The following is a 6,709-nucleotide window of genomic DNA, read 5'->3' on the forward strand; positions in this document are numbered from 1 at the left end:
AAGCTAAATGTACAGGAATACCTAAGGCCTAGGTCTCTCACTTCGGGAAGAGTAGGAATGGAGAGGCCGTTAAGGGTAAGCGTCCCATGAGGAATTTGGAATCGATATGACAGGGCTTGGCATTTTGGAACAGCAAAAGAAAGACAGGAGTTGGAAGACCAGAGAGTGATAAACAATTCAAGTCAGACTGAATGTTAGCAAGAGTAGAAGCAGAATCACTGGCCTTAAACATGTAAGTTATCTTAATGTTATCGGCAAACAGAAAAGGGGATCCATGGGTAATCGAGTCGGTGACGTTATTACCGTGTAGTAAGAACAGTAGAGGGCCTGGAACTCGACTTGGTGGAAAAGGTACAGGAATATATGACACCAAAGCCTGTGAAATGAGTGACAGGGTTCCCAAAAATTGCGGGCGCATCGGCTGGGCTGGAGCAGCAGGAGGAGTGGCTTAGGACATTGACTCTTGACCTACGAGTCAGAGTCTAGGGCTTTTGGATCTGGTGGAAGGCAGAGTTTTCAGCAGGCAGAGGAAGAGCGTAAGCGGTTTTAATATCGTCCGCAAAATGGGAGGGTTGTCCATTAGACACTCCTTCAAAGACGCCGTTTACATACAGTAGGAAGAGAATGAATCCTTGCACGCTACCATGACTGACCCCACTAAGGATCGGTGGTGGGGATGAATGTTCGTCACCCATCTGTGCTACCTGAGTCCTGTCAGATAGTTAGGATGCGAAATGTATATCCAGTGACGCCAAAAGGACCTTTTCGTCGTTGAGAATGCATGTGGCACCTGGACAAAAGCTTTTTGGATAGTATAATAGACTGTCATTTTGTAGTGTTCGGTACCAACGGCCGCTGTGGCGGTCTCAAAGAAGTGCAGCTGACGGCCGCCGACGGGTCTCAGACTGGAATCCGTACTGCTGGTCACCTATGGCATTTGTAGCGTGGACGAACCTGGCTAACAAGGCTTTTACTAATGTTGTTATTTATTCTCATTTAGTAGGTGGCATACTCTCTGGCATGATCGTACGGTCGCAGCCAGTAGTAACCGCAACTGGGGAGATTTGCGGGTACTGAGAAATGCGAGAAAAAAGATAATGTCATTAGCACTGGTGGATATCCGATGTAAACGTGACTACGCGCAGAACAGCATGGGAAGTGCAACACAGTTACCAGGAGCATATCAAGCTGAGTCAAGATCAGATGTTTAGGATTTGAAGGTGGCGGACAAAGACGGAATGTGTGAAGGCAAAAAAGAAATCCTGTCTGGCGCATGATAAGAGAAATTCAAATTTCAAAAAATGATGAACGAGGACAATGAATCTGCTGTGGTAGCTGTTTCGTCACGATCTGGTCGGCCAACGAATTCTTCCTTGGAGTGTTCAGCTATTGGCCAGGGTCACGAAGGGGAGGAATCAGCGAAATGTATAAATGATAGCAGGAGTCGCATGATCACGGTGTACACTGAAACTGTATAGGCTCACTAGTTTTACTGCTGGGGTGTGGTCTGGTACAAAAGCTCCTTGGGGGAGGAAGATGGTGTTAACTCACAATATGGAACGTGAACTGCAATAAAGGAAGTGTATAATGGATCCTTCTGTAGTTGGAAGTAGTTTGCCTGGGTCCGGAAGTGAAATTTGAGTAGACCACAGGTTGTTTCCACTAGGATGGAACGACCCCAACGGTCATTCAGTGATTAAGGACAAGAATTTTGACATCTTGACCGTCATATCTCAGGGCACGGGGTTGTATGCCATCGCTCCCCGGCACGAAGGCGTCCTCAAGGATTCGAAGTCGAGCCGATACATCAGCTATGGGGATGATTACGTTTTCAAGCGACATTCGGTTGCTCTGTTACGGAAAGGCGAAATTTGTGACACGGATTATTGGTTTTTGATTGGCAAAAAAGGGTGAGTGGCAGCTGGCAAGGCAAGAGCTCAGGTGATTAGCCATACTGACAGGATTGGTGGCAAAACTACCGTCCGTGGAACGTAAACAGGTGACTCAGTGACTCTGTGGGGTAGAGCGCACACGAACTAGGCGGCTGAGTAATTAACAACGAGAAGGGGTCCCGACAGTGTTCTCTTCACGGCAATCGAGGGATCCCCGTAAGGGTTGTTGATCACTTGAAAGCCTGATGATGAGCAGTAATAATGGTAAATCTCAAAGCTTTTAGTGTTTCCTCAAGTGCGTACAAACCTTTGGCACTACTTCTTCCTGGTTCACTACACTCGCACCAAGAACGGTCTCCTCGACCGGTTCCGAAATGCTGCACATTAACATACGTTTTTACAGTCTGCAGATGACTTTCTTGCGTGTCAGGCAGCAGCCACCCTACTTAATCCCCAACTACCTCCGATCGCCTTTATAAACGGGGCCCGGACTATCTCTGAATTTGGCGAAGGTATAGTTAGTAGATGAAAAAAATTAATGAAAACTATGATTTAAAAAACCGCCCCCTTATTAGACCTTGCTACCCGCTTGACTTACTTCAAGTGAATCATATCATGTTCCTTCCAGCTGGGTTACTTCCTTGTACTACTCTGTCCTGTACTACTTTATACTCCGTCTTGCCTAACCTTAGCCGACAGAGAACAAGCAAATCCAGAGTTTCTCATACCTAAAAACGTATCATACGCCTCGCTTCTCATTCAGCACACGCACAGAATAGTGCATTACATAACCGTTTGGCTCGTTAGTTCACAGTTCGTCAGCTTCCAGTCATCGTTCACATACTCTTGAAATCTCCGTTTTGTTTCCGTTCTACCAAAGGTGTCTGCCACCTAGGTGGCCCCCTCCAAGACCTGTCTCTCCTAGAAGCTGTTTGCGGTTTGCTTGTTGGAAATGACTGAGCTGTTTCACTGGCCTGGCGCCTCCCTCAACGGACAAAAAATTCAGTCTTTATGGCAGTTCGCATTTTCGGTCTGGAGGGGCTTTGTGTTGCTCTTTTGCATTCTGGTGCCCATCTGTGCTTGGACCGTTTCATGCGTTGGTTCCGGGCATGGTTTCACCGGCTTCTTTACACGAGTTGGGGCTTAAGCACCTTCCTGTTGTTTTTTTCCTACAAGCAAAATATCTACATTGGTGGCTACTAAACTTTTTCTGGTAAGTATGGGCCTTCAGCCTCCTTTTAAGGTGTCAAACATTCGTTTCTGTTTTTTCTACAGCATTGCTCTGTAATCACACGCAGTATCTGTGACCGTAGACCGACATTCCTTGTGTTCTGGGCTCTGTTGAGGACGTGCCGCGGCCTACCGCTTTTACAGGCGTCGCCAACGTGAAATTGCATTTCGCCCTCTCTCTTTAGTCCCCACATTCTCGATTTGCCGAAGGAACAAAGGACCTCACTCTGCACACGGAGCTTGTCTAATACGCAGGTGATTGCTAGTGGCACGTACGTTTAAGGTAAGCTCTTATGCGTGTACAGAAGGCCTAATTTGTGACAAACTTGCAGAACGTATGAAGATCACCAGACTATTGTGCTCAGTTCTGAGGGGTAGTCAGTGTCGGTTATCAAGAAACATTGTTGATGGATTTTCAAACCCTCTCGAAATTTACTTAAACAATGCTGATTGTAGTGGATGCGTTTTGTGATCCATCACGATCCACCGGTGAACGCTGAAGTCTGTCTGGGGACGAACAAAACCGGTGAGCTTCCGAGTAAATGACCGTGAATAATCTGAAAGCGTTCAGCTGCTTTTAGTGATGGCAGATAATTCACAGTAGCTGAAAAGCTCGGAAGATCCTGGCGGGCAATCGCCGGACTTACGGAATTCTTTCTGGTTATGAGAGCAGTAAACAACTCGCGAAAGCTGCTCGGTCAGCTTGGTCGGCACACATTTGCAGTCCAAAATACCAGTGGCGACTGAGGAGTTTATCTCCTTGACAAATCTCCCCTTTGTTACGTTATTCCACATTCTTCCACAGGAAGCTCTCACCAAACATTCCAGATGAATCCCGCAAAAAGAACTTGCTTGGATGTGTCGTGTCTTGGATACCCCAGAGGCAAAGGCGTGCGCAAAGAAAGGCACCAAAGTAGTGTAAAAACATAACTTATTACACCTGTATCGCACACGAGGCCGATGTGTACCATCACATCGGGCAGGCAGGCCAACTCGGCTGAACCACTTCACGAAACGCAGACTATATGCAGCCGCAGGGCCGGCAACGTTTGTTCCCGACACACTCAAACAGCTCGCAACAACCGGAAATTGCTGACTGTTTCATAATTGGTACTTTTCAACATGTATCCTATTGTTTTTGACTGTCTTTGGATTTGAGCATCCCGAGAAACGCTCTTTGATCGTGCCTGATTAAGACTTGCAAAGTGTACCCCGTTCAAGTCTCGTTGGCCTCTTTTTTCAACCAGCACACCAGCATCATTCCTTGCAAAGGCCTGACCTACCCGCACGTCAGGTGGACACCAATGAACTGCAAAAGCGCGGTAATCCTTGAACGGAATTGTGGTACTTGATGTCTCACCTGTGCCAAAATTTTGTCCCTGAATGCGCTTCCGGTTTTTAATAAACGACAACCGGTGAGTGTTTCTCCTGGAGGCCCTGGAGGAGATTGAGGTGGCCGTATTTAGCAGGTTTGCGCTTCGGGATGGTGACGGTAATTCTGGGGTCAAGCACAGTGTCGTATGATAGGTGGTGTAATCAGGCACAAGCACGCACCCACATTTAATAATAACAACGTCTACTCGCCGAGCCTTAGAAGCACACCCGAAATTTCTCCGAAAACGTAGTCTGAAGGAATCTTTAACATAACCTTTTAGTATATGTTGGAATATATTCGGCTCCTTAAACTCTCCACATGCTGTTGCAGTATTTTAAGAAGGTGTTGAAACGAGCTTAAGGTCAACTGTGGGCGCGAAATTCGTATTTCTGTGTTGTGACGCTACGAATCTGGACAACCTGGTTAAACGTCCTCATCCTATGGCCTGATGTATGTGAACCTCTCTCCATATTACAGGTACACCCGACCTAACCCATTGACAGAATTGAATATTCCATACCATGTTGATGCGCCTTCGTACACTTTCGGTACACGCGTGTTGCTGTTACACCCGCCTTCTATCGTTTGTCAACCGGCCTGTGCAAATGTGTACTTTGTGCGCCCTGTGGATTCAGTAATACCAGTTTCCATATCTGCACATCTCAGAACCAACGTGTGCGGTCGCTACATCCTCGCCAACGTCGTGTACCGCTGTTTTCCTGAAATTTCACGTTACAGTGCCGGATAGTGGATTTGTGTCTTGTCTCTTTAAAAACTGTGATAAATTTCGTGGAAAAGGCCGTATTGAATTTGAACATAACCTCAAATAGACAGAAAAAATAGTTGCACATTCTGTGTGCACAAACTCAAAATGGAGCTGCCAATCACGACTCGTATATGCGAAAGTCTTCTATCGCTGTGCCAGACGTCCCTAGCAAGCTAGGGATTTCGTCATAGCTGGTGAGTTTTTGTTTTTGTACTAGTCAGCACACATTATGTCTAACGCAATGTGGGGTTGAACATTCACTGGTATACCAAATCACCAACAGTGCCGTTGGATGAACCAACAGGTTTACGGGCAGAACAAGTGAGAAGCAGAATAAGAAACTTTTACACCTGGCTCCACTTCGCCAGCACAGCACTGAGTCTCTCCAGTTTCACTGAACACTATGATTCTGAGTTTTCTACTACCATTTATGCGTGCTACATATTCTGACACTTCACAAACACCACTTAGGCTTTTTCGTGATCCCGCTCATGCACCCAACAGCCCGAGGTCACGAAACTGCAGTGAAGATTTTAGACTTTAGTTCAACTTGGTCGGTCAAATCATGAGAGTTCTGCTCCTTCCCAGGTCCGTTATTGTAAATCTACATTTTCTGCAGTTTGAAGTTTTTTTTATCACGGTGGGCAGGAAGCCTTTTGTTATGCCTCCCATCTTATTGCTTTGCCCGCCGCTTTCAAATCTTAACAATCGCATGCTATCTTGTCTGATATGTCTATCATAGGAAAGAAGGAGCTCTTGTAATTTTGGTTCTCTACTCATGCCGCCTCAGGCGTGACCACGTCTACTATGGGATAATGCCCACTCTTTATGTCACCGTCCATTTTCCACGAAATTCTTAGTACTCGAAAACCCCACCGGCCATGACCTTATTCTGACTGTTAGCATTATGATCCTGCCTGAGGGTATGCCACTCTCTAGTTGAAAATAAGCATTATTACTATTATTAATATGTAAAGTTCCGGTCGCGTCTCCTAATTTGGAACATTTATGGTGTCAAATCCGTTGTCTGAAATACACAGCTCATGTGGGTCAGTGTCGGCGACTCCGCAAGACGACAGCTAGATGGCGATTTTTCGGTTGTGCACCGACTATTTCCATTGAAGAATGTGTCCTTGCAGACTCCAGCTAGAATATTATTGGGAAGGAGCCCTTTGTTCGTTAGGTTGTTACTGTGGTTGAGTATGGGATGGTTACGCGTTTTGATGGGGAAGACGGAGCTGTCGATTTTATTAGGCTACATTGTATCGGTATCAGAAAGCAGAAATTTGGTAATTTGGTGTCCGAAATGAGCAGATTTCACACCAAGCACCCACCCACTCATTAGAACTTTGCTGCGGCTGCATCCATGAATGCATGTTTTGCCGCGTGCATGTTCCTTGGATCCCAGGGTTCACGTTGATACCACTTGGCTAACGATGCATATAC

This window comes from Opisthorchis viverrini (assembly GCF_000715545.1).
Source record: "Opisthorchis viverrini unplaced genomic scaffold opera_v5_10, whole genome shotgun sequence".
NCBI classification, from domain to species: Eukaryota; Metazoa; Platyhelminthes; class Trematoda; order Opisthorchiida; family Opisthorchiidae; genus Opisthorchis; species Opisthorchis viverrini.